Source organism: Ahaetulla prasina, chromosome 10, assembly GCF_028640845.1.
Source record: "Ahaetulla prasina isolate Xishuangbanna chromosome 10, ASM2864084v1, whole genome shotgun sequence".
Classification (NCBI taxonomy): domain Eukaryota; kingdom Metazoa; phylum Chordata; class Lepidosauria; order Squamata; family Colubridae; genus Ahaetulla; species Ahaetulla prasina.
In genome coordinates, this window is record NC_080548.1 from 12,778,743 (window position 1) to 12,792,710 (window position 13,968).

Below are 13,968 nucleotides of genomic sequence, written 5' to 3' on the forward strand. Positions count from 1 at the left end.
GTCCCAGCTTCTGCCAACCTAGCAGTTTCGAAAGCATGTAAAAATGCAAGTAGAAAAAATAGGGACCACCTTGGTGGGCAGGTAACAGCGTTCCGTGCGCCTTTGGCGTTGAGTCATGCCGGCCACATGACCACGGAGACGTCTTCGGACAGCGCTGGCTCTTCGGCTTTGAAACAGAGATGAGCACCACCCCCTAGAGTCGGCAACGACTAGCACATATGTGCGAGGGGAACCTTTACCTTTACCTTACTTATGACAATGAGATGTCTTTCAGATAAGAAACTTACTAACCCAAGGATCTCCAACCTTGGCAACTTTAAGACTTGTGGACTTCAAGTCCCAGAATTCCCGAGCCAGCCATGTGTGGCCTGGACCTGCTGTACGTGTCCTCTGAAGAGGAGGAAGTGGAGTCAGGGAGGCACTTAGGGTCAATAGTCTTGGCATAGATAGAAGATTGCAGTAGTGGTGGAGTGGATCTCCTCCCCATCCTCCTAATCAGAGGCCATGTCCAGCGAGACCAGAACAATAGGTGTGAACCACATAGATCACGAGGAAAAAAACTGGTTCCCGACTTACCTGCAATTGCGGCTATTTGAGTGGTCAGCTGTGAATTCACACAACCCATTCTCCTACCTAGCCTTCTTGGTTACAGGACAGCGTACTGCTTCTTCAGATTCATTGTCTTGGTTATAGAAACCAAAGAGGTTTAGCTGGAGCTGTACCCTGTTGGTTGGGTACCAGGGGTGGGTTGCTGGGGGTTAGCAGGGGTTCGGGAGAACCTCTAGCTAAGATTCTGTGCAGTTCAGAGAACCCCTAAATCCCACTCCTGGCTGGAACCTTCCATCCCTCCCCTCCCTGACCAGGAGTCCCCATGTGGCCCGTTTTGAATGCAGGTAAGTGCAGGGTGGGCGCAGAGGCTCGGGAAGGGCGAAAAATGCGCCTACTGGAAGTTCAGGCGTTTCCGGCCTTCAGAGCAGGGGTCTTCAAACTTGGCAACTTTGAGACTTGTGGACTTCAACGAATTCTGGGAGCTGAAGTCCACAAGTCTTAAATTTGCCAAGGTTGGAGACCCCTGCTCCAGAGGACCTCCGGAGCCTGGGGAGGCCGTTTTCGCCCTCCCAGAGGCTCAAAGAAAGCCTCTGGAGTCCGGGGAGGGCAAAAACACTCCCCTCCCCACCGTAGTGCAGGAGGCCAAGTAGGCCACGCCCACCACGCCCATACCCACCCAGCAACTGGGCCAAGAACCCCTTGCTAAAATTTTTGAAGCCCAGCCCTGGTTGGTACCACTGATTCTGTATGCTTTGCTGGCTGAGGAACTCTGGGACTTGAAATCCACAAGTCTTAAAGTTGCCAAGGTTGGAGCTCTGTGCTCTGGAGCAGTGTTTCTGAAACTTGGCAACTTTATGCTGGCTGGGGAGTTCTGAGAATTAAAATCCAGACCTTTTACGTTGAGAAACACGGCTCTACAGACTTCTAGATGGGGCTCTGTGAGTGAATTCACAGACGACCGCTTAAAATTCATACCAGGAACCAGACTTATTTTTATATTTTATATTATTTCTTACATTTCTGAACTCAAGACAGACTGCAGGGCTCCAGTTTCTATTCTCGAGGAATGATGCAAAACTCATTGCCGTATATGGAGATACTTATAGATGCAGACTTTCGGATCAAGGCACCGTGACTAGTTTCTTCTTTTCTGCTTCTCTTCTAAAATATTTATTTGCAATTGAAATGACTGCGTAAAACTCCAAGCGGTTTTCAAACCTAGTACAGAACGGTTAAAAAACTAAGCTTGTTACACGGCCTTTAGTAGACAAATTCCTAGTGGGTCCAATCACACTTGGCCAATAAAAATTCAATTCAGTTCAATTCAGTTCAGTTCTATTCTATTCTATTCTATTCTATTCTATTCTATTCTATTCGCTAGATTGATAAGAGTCTATCAAACTAGCAAAATAGTATCAGTTTGATAGAGTCTTAACATTGTCATGTTTACTGACAAGAATGCTTCGGAACTTTCCTGCCCACGTGGAAAAAATAAAGGTGATATAACATGCATTAATGTGTATCCTGAAACAGGGATGGGTGGCCAACAATTTGTGCTCTGGCCCTCAATAACCACACATTCTCAAAATCCCATATGTGGCCCCTTGAATCAAAACCTGTTTGGAGCTGAACCAGTGGTGGGATTCAAGTTTTTTTTACTACCGGTTCTGTGGGTGTGGCTTGGTGGACATGGGTTGGTGGGCGTGGCAGGGGAAGGATACTGCAAAATCCCCATTCCCACCCCACTCCAGGGGAAGGATACTGCAAAATCCCCATTCCCACCCCACTCCAGGGGAAGGATATTGTAAAATCTCCATTTCCACCCCACTCTGCAACCAGCCAGAGGTGGTATTTGCTGGTTGTCTGAACTACTTAAAATTTCTGCTACCGGTTCTCCAGAACTTGTCAGAACCTGCTGAATTTCATCCCTAGCTGAATCCCTCTTCCAGGATTGTTAGGAAAGAAAGTTGGAAGGCCGGGCATCTGCAGGTAAAAAAAAAAGGGAAAAAGGTATGATTAAAGCTCTGTGTTGTGTCTTGCCCCCCCCCCGAACCTGGCCTCCTGGCAGAAAGTGACTCAGAGAGCGAGGGGGAAGAGCCAACAGGGCTTCCCTCTGTGGAGCCTCCTCCTTCTCTGGCTCCGCTCCAAGTCCTAGAGGCAGGCCAGGTGGAGGAGATCACGAGGCCTCTGTCTCCTGCATCTCCTCCCTCTCAGGCCACGCCTCAAGACCCAGCTGCTGACAATCAGTCGTGGCTGGACCCCCGTTATCGCAGACAGGAGAGATGGCAACATCAAAAAAAAGGGTGGGGCAGGCCTAGAGAGTGCTGAGTCACAGAGTCACACCCCACAGGATATAAAAGCAGGAGGGGCTGCCCTATAGTTCTTGTGACGAACAAACAATCGACTGTTGAAAACGTTGGCTGTACTTTGGCTCCTGGATTCTGTTTCGTTTCCTTCTGAACTTTGGGATTGTTCCAGCTCGGACTGCAGTCACTCTGATAGATAAGAGGACTTGGCAAGCACTTGCAGGTTCATTGCCAGAATTGTTATCTGCAGCAAGAATAAATTGCTGGCACATCTAGTCAGTTTGCGTTTCTAATTAATTGTGGTTGGGAGGGGGGACAGAACACTTTGCCTCTGCTGGACACCTGTCAAAATGGGTGGAGCTTCAAAGGCACGTTTCTGGCTGCCATATTGATTTTTAAAAAAAACCATATCCTTCTTGCCAATGAAGATGCAAGAAGCCAGCAAAGTGTTTAAAAGAAGGCTTTGCAACTCTTTTACATTGTGAAAGTTCTCCGGAACTGTGTGCGCTGATCCTTAAAGCAAAGTAACAGCAGCACCAAAGGGGTGAGGAAAGGCATCAAACTTCAAGCATTGTTAAAAGACTGATCAAGGCATTTTTAAAAAAAATGTAGGAAAGTGTAGGAAAAGGAACTTAATGAAAGGGGGGGCGGGTAACCTGGGGTGGGTTTCAAAAATTTTAGTAAGGGGTTCTCTGCCCAGTTGCTGGGTGGGCGTGGCCATGGTAGGCGTGGCCTAGTCAGCCTTCTGCACCATGGTGGGGGTGGGGGTGTTTTTGCCTCCCCAGGCTCCGGAGGGTTTCTTCGAGCCTCCGGGAGGGCTAAAACGGCCTCCCCAAGCTCTGGAGGCTCTCTGGAGGCCAGGAACGGGCCCGTTTCTGGCCTTCCCAAACTTCCGATAGGCCTGTTTTTTGCTCTCCCTGAGCCACCGTGCGCGCCCTGCACTTACCTGCATCCAAAATGGGCCGCGTGGGGACTCCTGGAAGGGGGTGGGGCCAGCCAGGAGTGGGATTTGGGGGTTCTCCAAAGTGCACAGAATCTTACCTAGAGGTTCTCCTGAACCCCTGAGAACCCCCAGCAGCCCACCCCTGAGGTAACCTCTGTATCAAAACCCATTCAGAATATAATTGGGTGTATTAAATGATCTGATGGCTAGAATATCAGTCAAAGCAGGACACTGTAACAATGCAAATGCACTCCCAAACTTTTTATTTGCTTTGCTTTTCCCTATTTATTGGTGTGCTGCCTTCAGCTGACTCAAAACAGCAAAATACATCCCCCCCCAATAAAAACCCATCCCAGGTGCTGTAAGAAGGAGGGGGTGCAGTGGGGTGGGGGCTCAAATTAATATTCTGCCCCCACGCCACTGAGGATTTAACGCTAAGAGTTGCAAAACATGAAACTTGGACAAACCTTGCCAAGTGAGCTATATCCATCAGAGCCTCTGACCCAAATAATTCTTGTAGTATTCTGAGGCACACAAGCCTTGAGGGTTAAGGCTTGTGAAACTTGGGGCTGGCTTAGGTCAGCCACGACACAAGTGTGTTTTCCCAAGGAGCCATAACAAGTAGGCTGGCCAGGCCAGGTGGCAAACAAGCTAAGAACCACTAGATGGCAGTCACCTAGCAGGGTTTTCTATTAGCTGCTGTGGCATTTGATTTTGATTGTGGCACTTCTGGATTTTGCAGCCCAGGTACCTGGTTTCAAAGACTGAAAAGCTTTGTTTAGTAAGGATTTTTATAAGAAAGAAAGAAAGAAAGAAAGAAAGAAAGAAAGAAAGAAAAAAAGAAAGAAAGAAAGAAAGAAGCTAGAGAGAGAGAGAGAGAAAGAAAGAAAGAAAGAGAAGCAAAAGAGAGAAAGAGAAAGAAAGAAAGAAGCAAGCAAGAGAGAGAGAGAGAGACAGAAAGAAAGAAATAAAAAGAAAGAAAGAAAGAAAGAAAGAGAGAAGCAAAAGAGAGAGAGAAAAAGAAAGAAGCAAGAGAGAGACAGAGACAGAGAAAGAAAGAAAGAAAGAAAGAAAGAAAGAAAGAAAAAGAAAAAAGGATTCTTTTGTACCAGCTCAAGCAAATTACGCTCTGATTTTTCATTGTGCGTGTTGATTATGAGCATAGATATCTGCAGTCAGAAAAGTCAAGATGGGGCCCACAAATATACAATTGACACTCTAGCTTTTAAAGGGCAGAGCATCCATTACATAGTTGCAGCCATCTTGACCTTTTTCAGGTTGATCTTTTATTTTATTTTATTTTATTTTATTTTATTTTATTTTATTTTATTTTATTTTATTTTATTGCCTTCCATTGAGGACCTGTATACTGCACGAATCAAGAAGAGGGCCGTGAAAATATTTACAGATCCCTCACATCCAGGACATAAACTGTTTCAACTCCTACCCTCAAAATGACACTATAGAGCACTGCACAACAGAACAACTAGACACAAGAACAGTTTTTTCCCGAAGGCCATCACTCTGCTAAACAAATAATTCCCTCAACACTGTCAAACTATTTACTAAATCTGCACTACTATTAATCTTCTCATAGTTCCCATCACCCATCTCCTTCCACTTATGACTGTATGACTATAACTTGTTGCTGGCAATCCTTATGATTTATATTGATATATTGACCATCAATTGTGTTGTAAATGTTGTACCTTGATGAACGTATCTTTTCTTTTATGTACACTGAGAGCGTATGCACCAAGACAAATTCCTTGTGTGTCCAATCACACTTGGCCAATAAAAATTCTATTCTTCTTCTATTCTTCTTTCCAGGAGGGGAGATGTTTATGGAGAATTTCTGCCTGACTCAAACTAAGCTTTTTTTTTTTTTAGCTTTTTTCAATGAACTCTGCCTAAGGACCCCGTAGCTAATTATCGTGATCCATTCATTTACAAAAACCCATCAGTCCTCACCACCACTGAATTGACTCGGGTTGACTGGATCCATTCCGCTGGTTAAGTCACCAACAGTGGCTTACAAGTAAGCCCAGGTGCTTTGTTTCACCCTGTCTATGCTGGCTTGGCTGATGAGAATGGCTGATGGTCGGATTCCGAAAGATCTCCTGTATGGAGAATTAGTGCAGGGAAAGCACCTCACAGGGAGACCACAGCTGCAATATAAGGATATCTGCAAGAGGGACCTAAAGGCCCTGGGAATGGACATTAACGACTGGGAATCCTTGAGCTCCGATCGTTCAGCCTGGAAGCTACAGACGCTGCATGGCCTTCTCCAATTCAAAGAGACATTCGTTTGGCAGGCTGAGGCAAAGAGGTAGTCCCAGAACTAGCAAAATCTGGGGGCTGGGCAGGGGACAGAATGTATCTGCCCTCAATGTGGAAGGGGTCGCCACTCTCGAATTGGCCTTTTCAGTCACACTAGATGCTGTTTTAGGATCTCTTTCCAGAGCACGATACCATAGTCTTTTGAGACTGAAGGATGCCAATGTTCGTTTCACCCAACATCCTTGAGCTCCCAGCAAGCCAATGTATTAACATATTAAAACATAGAAAAATCCTAAAAATATAAACACACAGAATAAATATATAAGATGTACCCAGTCCATTTTTATTTCATTTATTTTTTTTGCATGGATGACCTTTTTTTGCACTGGATGACGACGCTGCTTTTTTCTAAACTCAAGAAAGCAAAACAGATTTAAGGCTGTCCTGGCACCAAGGACCTTGGATAAAGACCAATGATTTCTTTCTGCTGGTTTGTTGGCTTTGTTGTTAGAACATTCATTCCGTGCACATTACAACTTGTGGTTATCTCAGTAAACCCATTTACCTACTTACTTGTTTGTTACAAAGCATTCAGTAGGGCACTGATTCACCGCAGAAGGGCTGCTTGTCAACAAACTGCTGGAGAAGCGTGTGGCCTTGACTAGCCAGTTTCAACTAAACTCTGCAAAATTAGATCTCTTCTGACTCATTTGTAGAGTAGCACCTGACGAACGTGAGTCTCCTTCGTCTCTGCAAAGTGCACAACACCCGAAACTTGGAGGATGGGTTTTCAGTGGTCTCATTTGTTGGTGGGGAGGAATTAGTGACTTGTTCTACCACCATAATGGAAGCCACAGAAAATGCCCATAGCCCACAAAACCAGAAATGGCCTGGTTTGATTTGGGTTAGGCACAGCGGCCACCACAAAACAGCCTGAATGGCAATCAACCCCAAACCATATGAACCATTTATCTCCCTTCCTTTACTGGTTCATTTGAGTTGTTGCAGCTGACCCAGCTAAATATGGTGGCCGATGTGGTAATCTGATGCCAACAGAGTTTAAATGCACTTTTCTTCCCTCCACACCACACCCCACCTCTTTCTTCTCCTGTATATTCAACTATTCAGATTGTTGAAGAGCTCTTGGAAATTCAAATGCTTTCTTCATCGTTTTGTAAACCTTCCATTGGCTTAATTAAAGTGTAGCCTTGTTATGATGGATTATGAGCCTGTATTAGCCAACTGCAGTAATTTGGTTGGGTAGAACCTCTAATTAATAAGTCAATCATTCTGTACTATATTTTGTTCTGGGGGTCTGTCCAGATGAGAGGATGGGAACTGAGATGCTATAAAGATGCTATATAAAGATGAAAAAACAGACAGATGATAAATAAATAGATGATAGATAGATGAAAGATAGATGATAGATAGATAGATAGATAAATAGATAGATAGATAGATAGATGATAGATAGCTAGAGATAGACAGATAGACAGAGATCGAAGAATCGATAGATCGATAGATAGATGAGAGATAGGAGGGGGTAGTCCTTGACTTACGACCACAATTGAGCCAAAATTTCTGTTGCTAAGTGAAATAGTGGTTAAATGGGCTTTGACCGATTTTGCAACTTTTCCTGCCACAGTTGTAAAGTGAATCACTGCACTTGTTAAGTCAGTAACATGGTTGTAAAGTGAATCTGAAAACAGAACTGCTCTAGATGTGATTGACTTAATTCTTGCAATCAAGGAATGCTTGTTTCACAGCAATATATTACTAGTCAGAATCAGGCAAAATGGACTGCAGGCCCCAAGGATGGTCTATGATAGGAATAAAGATGGATTGGATTGGATTGCACGGCATGAACAAAATTACAATACAGAGGGCAGATCCACACAGACACACACATGTTCTCCAACATGTATGCATCTTGCTGAACATCCTTTCTAAATTATTTCCTTTCTTGTTGCCAATTTATCCAATTGAAAGTGACCAGGGATGTGCAAAATGAATGCAAGGCAACTGTCTCCCTGTCTTAGTATTCACTTGTGTGTTTGTGTGTGGGGTGGGGTGGGGCGGGGGCGGGGGTGGGCGGGGGTGAAATGCTCCTGGTTCGGACTGGATCGGCCAATCCGGTAGCGATGGTGGCGGGTGGTTCGGAGAACCAATAGCAAAAATCCCTGCCCCCCCCCCTGCCCATGCCCACCCAATGCCCGGTCGCCAGCTTCCCTGCTTGCCGTTTCTTTTAAAAAATGCTTTTAAAAGGTAAAAAAAGAGGCTCTGACAATCCCAGCTGAGCCGTGCGATCGTCAGAGCCTTTTTTTTCTTTTAAAAGCATTTTTTAAACAACCGATTTGGCCGAATGGGTTGTAAAAAAAATGCTTTTGAAAGGTTAAAAAAAAGGCTCTGATGATCACAGCTGAGCCGCGCGATTGTCACAGCCTTTTTTTTTTTTTAAGCATTTTTTTTACAACCTATTCGGCATGCGCAGCCAGCAAACCAGTAGTAAACCAGTTCAGATTTCACCACTGGGGTGTGGGGTGTGGGATGGGGGGGGGGGGGAAGCCCGATCCTCCATTTTATTGCAACTGAACTAAGAAGGTGGAATGCTCCTTTTGGCTTGCTCAGCTCCCTCCACTCCCTCCTTACTGTTCTCTCCCTCTCTTCCTCCCTCTCCTTCTTCCCATGAGCAATACTAAGTTCAGACCAGGTAAGGAACGGCCAGGAGGACATATGGGTCCACAAAGCACAGCATCCATCCATGCTGTTCAGTGATGGGTTTCAAATATTTTTACTACCGGTTCTGTGTGTGTGGCTTGGTGGGCGTGGCAGGAGAAGGATATTGTAAAATCTCCATTCCCTCCCCACACCAGGGAAAGGATACTGTAAAATCTCCATTCCCTCCCCACGCCAGAGAAAGGATACTGCAAAATCTCCATTCCCTCCCCACTCCAGGGAAAGGATACTGTAAAATCTCCATTCTCTCCCCACTCCAGGGAAAGGATACTGTAAAATCTCAATTCTCTCCCTACTCCAGGGGAAGGATACTGCAAAATCCCCATTTCCTCCCGATCAGCTGGGATTTGGGAGGCAGAGAATAGATGGGGGCAGGGCCAGTCAGAGGTGGTATTTACCAGTTCTCCGGACTACTCAAAATTTCCGCTACCGGTTCTCCAGAACTGGTCAGAACCTGCTGAAACCCACCTCTGAGGCTGTTGCCAAGGAAATGCCACGGACTGGACAAATCAACTCAAAGAGATTCTTCTTAAACTTTCCAGTCCCAGCATGCAGGATTGGGAGGGCACCATGTTGGGGAAAGTAGCAGAGCCGAAGACAATTTGGGGTGTTTTCCTGCCAAAGGCTTCCTCGTCTTACTTTTATCCTCATATGTTTTCATGGGTGTGGCAAGGAGATGTTGATGCCTGGGAAACTTCCCTGCTTTCAAAAGGACTTTTGTTGGAAAGGAGTGGGAACGACGTTAATGCTCATAAACGCATTATATCCTGGTGTTTCTCTGAAGTTGTTTCACATAAAAGAGTGTGCAAAAGACCTCCTGGCTGGGAAAAAAACAAATCACTTTTTCCCACCCCTTCCTCCTAGTGTCGGCATCTCCCCGTTCCAAAGTGAAAGGGGGGAAAAAAAAAAGCAATTTGCTATTTTTTTTCATAGCTGGATTTCTATATTACATTAAACCAGTGGTGAAATCCAATTTTTTTACTATTGGTTCTGTAGGCGTGGCTTGGTGGGCGTGGTGTGGCTTGGTGGGCGTGGCGGGGAAGAATACTGCAAAATCTCCATTCCCACTCCACTCCAGGGGGAAGGACATTGCAAAATCCCCATTCCCTCCCCACTCTGGGGCCAGCCAGAGGTGGTATTTGCCGGTTCTCCGACCTACTCAAAATTTCCGCTACCAGTTCTCTAGAACCTGTCAGAACCTGCTGAATTTTACCCCTGCATTAAACTCTGATTTGCTTTTGTTTTTTTGTAATTTTTATTTTATTTTATACACAAACAAACACATAATACATCAGTCATTCTGTGTGTCATCTCGGTGTTTCTGCAGTGACTTCTTCTTCTTGTTGCTCCTCCTATCTTCATTTTTTCTTCATCTATTACAACATCTCTCCTACAATACTTTTATTATACCATTCTCTTATTTAACTATTAATTTATTTATCTACATCTCTTTTCTAACCCATGGTAAAATTGTCCCCATATCTTAAAATAGTCTGTATCTTCTCTTTCCTTAATTATCAAAGTTAATTCTATTCATTTCTGCACAATCTAGAATTTTCTTGATTACTTCCCCTTCCGAAGGGATTTTCTCTGCTTTCCAATTTTGTGCAAATACTATCCTCGCTGCTGTTACTATATGTATAATCAAATATATATTTTCTTTACTGATTTTCTCTGGGAGGATACCCAATAGGAACAGGTCAGGTTTTAAGTCAATAAGTTGTTGCGTCATTTCTTCTAACCATGTCTTAATTTTACTCGAATAGTTTCTAGCTTCTGAGCATGTCCACCACATATGTTTAAAGATAAATCAGCTAAATGTTGGAAATGTCATCAGACACCAGGATCTAACTCTGATTTGTTTTAAGCATGTTCTCTCCTCAAAGTGGTTAAGTTGACCGTTTCTGCTAATTCCTTGAGTACAAACTCACACAGCTTGTTAAACTGAGACCAAGCAAAGTGCAGCTGAGCAGAGCATGAAGTGGGATCTAGATTGCTGGTTTATGAAGCAAACTATGGTTAAAACAAAGAATGGCTCACTGCAATGGGGCCTATGACAATTAGCCATGGCCAACTTGCCATAGCCAACTTGCTGTGGCCAACTCATCATGGGACAAGAGTTACACTAATTGTTGTGACCAAAGCCCAAGTAGTGATTACCAAACACAATTCAGTCCTGAACAAACTTATTTTATTAAAACAGCTGAGAATTAATCCATCCTAAGCTTAGTCCAAAACAAAATTCTTTATCAACAGTCCTTCGGCCTTACCACCAAACTTTGTTGTCTTTGGCAACCTGCCTAAGGCTTTTCTTGGCAAAACCCCCACAAAGTTCAAGAGACGCTGACAAGAAGCAATGGAATTCAACGTTGCTTTTCCACAAAGAACCTAACAGCTCATTGCTGCTCTTTTAAGCCTTATGGGAGGGGCCAATCAACTCCTGGCCTTACTACTGAGTCGTCCTTTTTGCTTCAGCTGCTCTTGCCTTCTGGTAGCTCTTTGCATGCATGCACTAGGAACAGGCTCCTCCTGTTCCTCTGTCTCTCTGCTATCCGCCTCTGAAGGCTCCGGAGTCCATGCATCGCTTCCAGATAGCTCTGGATCCATCTCTGCCTCCGATGCAGAGCCCTTGTCCGGGCATTCCCCTAACTCCAGGACTGGCCCATTGTCCTCCCCAGCCTATAGTGACCAGACGTCCCGCTTTTGACGGGACAGTCCCGCTTTTTAATAATTTGTCCCGTGTCCCGCGGCAATTCCAAAAAGTCCCGATTTTTTTTTGTTTCACTCCCATTCTGGAAATGGGAGGCGGCAACACAAGAGGAGGAGGCGGAGAAGGGGGAGTGGCAGAGAAGGGGGCGTGAGAGGGAGGAGAGACGCTGCTTGTCTTCACCCAAGAGGAAGAGAAGAGCTGAGAGGAGAGCCGAAGAGAGCCGAATCTGCCTGGAAGAGCCGAGAGGAGAGCCGAGCCTGCCTGGAAGAGCGAAGAAGCAGCAGCCGGTCCTCCTCCTTCAGGCAGGTGGCAAGACTCAGCGCTCATGCGCAGCCCCCCCCATCCCGTCAATGGTGTCTCACTTTGCCATCACTGAAATCTGGTCACTTTACCCCAGCCTCCTCACTGTCCGACTCCGCTACCAGGTCCTCAGGCTGCTGGCGGACCACAACACTAATATAGAAGAAATTGTGGAATAGAATCATTAAAGAAAGAATAAAAAAGGAGGAAAAAATGAAATGAGAATGACAAAACGTAAAACAATTTGATTATTGAATTGTTAAATTGTTCTCTGGCGAGTTGGCCATGGTGAGTTGTCCCATTCCAACTGCAGCGTGGGAACAGAACCGCTGCAATTTGTAAATCCTGTTTTTGCCTCGGTCTGATGTGGGAAGTAAGAAACGAGCCAAACTTAATTCATGCAATATTTTTCAAAGTTGGCCACTGGAAGGTGTATGGACTTCCAACTCCCAGAATTCCCCAGCCAGCACGTACAAAGATAGTACCAACAGTAATAGGAGTCTTGGATGCAATCCCAAAATATCTAGAGCACCGCTTGAACGTTGCAGGCATTGGCAAAATCCGCATCGGTCAATTGCAAAAGGCAGCTTTACTTGGAAGAGATTAAAACTTGCAACAGTGATACCTTAGTTTAACCCCATCTAACACCATCTGTCCACCCCAGATTCTTGGAAAGAATTTGATAGGTGGATAAAAGTGCCAGTTCCAGTCTAAACCAGGGGTCTCCAACCTTGGCAACTTTAAGCCTGGCGGACTTCAACTCCCAGAATTCCCCAGCCAGCAAAGCAAAGCTGGCTGGGGGATTCTGGCAGTTGAAGTCCGCCAGGCTTAAAGTTGCCAAGGTTGGAGACCCCTGGTCTAAACAATTGGCTGGGCTGCCAAAACTGTTGACTTCGGAGAGGTAGACATTTCAAAAGCTTCAGCTAACCCTTGAGCCCCCTGATCCATGGGAAAGGCGTTTTGCCAATGGTAAAAATGGACAAGGAAGGTCAGGCAGGAAGCAGGAATCTTTTGATGAGGCTTGGCTTAAGTCCTTTCCTTTAAGGATTTAACTAAGTACCCTGATTTTTCTAGATTCTCATTTTCATATTCTTTCCTCTATTATTTATTAATGTGCGTATCTTAATGTGTATATCTTAATACTGTAACTGTTTGTTAATTTTAATGTCATCCCTTTTGTTATTTTTTTATGCATAACTCAGGTTGGTAAACAAACTTAATATTCTTTGCTCCTCCTATTCTCCCCACAACAACAATCCTATGAGGTAGTGTTTTAATTCACTACCTATCTGTTCCTATCTCTAGCCAGAGAGAGGGGTGGGTGGGAGAGGGGGTGGGAGAGAGAGAGATGCACACAAGGATTCACACACGTACACACGCACACACACATATGCACACGCACACACACACACACAAATACAACAACAGTTCCTTCGCAAGAATTGCAATGTGATCTTGGCGTTTTTTTGCTAGAAAAATCCCTCTCTTATATTGAATGGAACTTGTTTATCTTCTGTGAATTATGTCAAAGAGTAGAGATTTTTGAGCAGGGCTGCTAGCCACGAAAGGAACTATGTGGCTTCTTCAATCAGCCCATTAAAGATTTTGATTTTCCCTTGGAAAAGCCTGAATTCCAGCTGCCTCTAGAGGTCATCCTACACTAGCAGAGAAACCTGCAGGAAGGACTTTGATGGTTTGCAGCTGCTGAAAAGAAACATCTTTTGAGGCTGGCAAATGTGGCTGTCATACTTCCTTGGTAGAATAGTGATTTATTCTGTGACTCTCTGCTTAAGCAAGACTATCAGTGTTGGCCTTGTGGTGCAAACCGAACAGAAATCACAACCAGTTGAGCTAAGCTAATCCTATTTTATTGTAAGGCTACATTGACTGAATCAATCAATCAGAACAGAGCTGAAAGGGATGTTGGAGGTTTTCTAGTCCAACCCCTGCTCAAGCAGGAGACCCATTTCAGACAAATAGTTGTCCAGTGTCTTCTTGAAGATCTCCAGTGATGGAACCCCCCACCATATGCACGGTACCTTGCTCAATAGTAGTAACTGTGAGAGGGATCTTGGAGTCCTAGTGGACAACCGTTTAGATATGAGCCAGCCGTGTGCAGCAGCTGCCAAAAAAGCCAACACAGT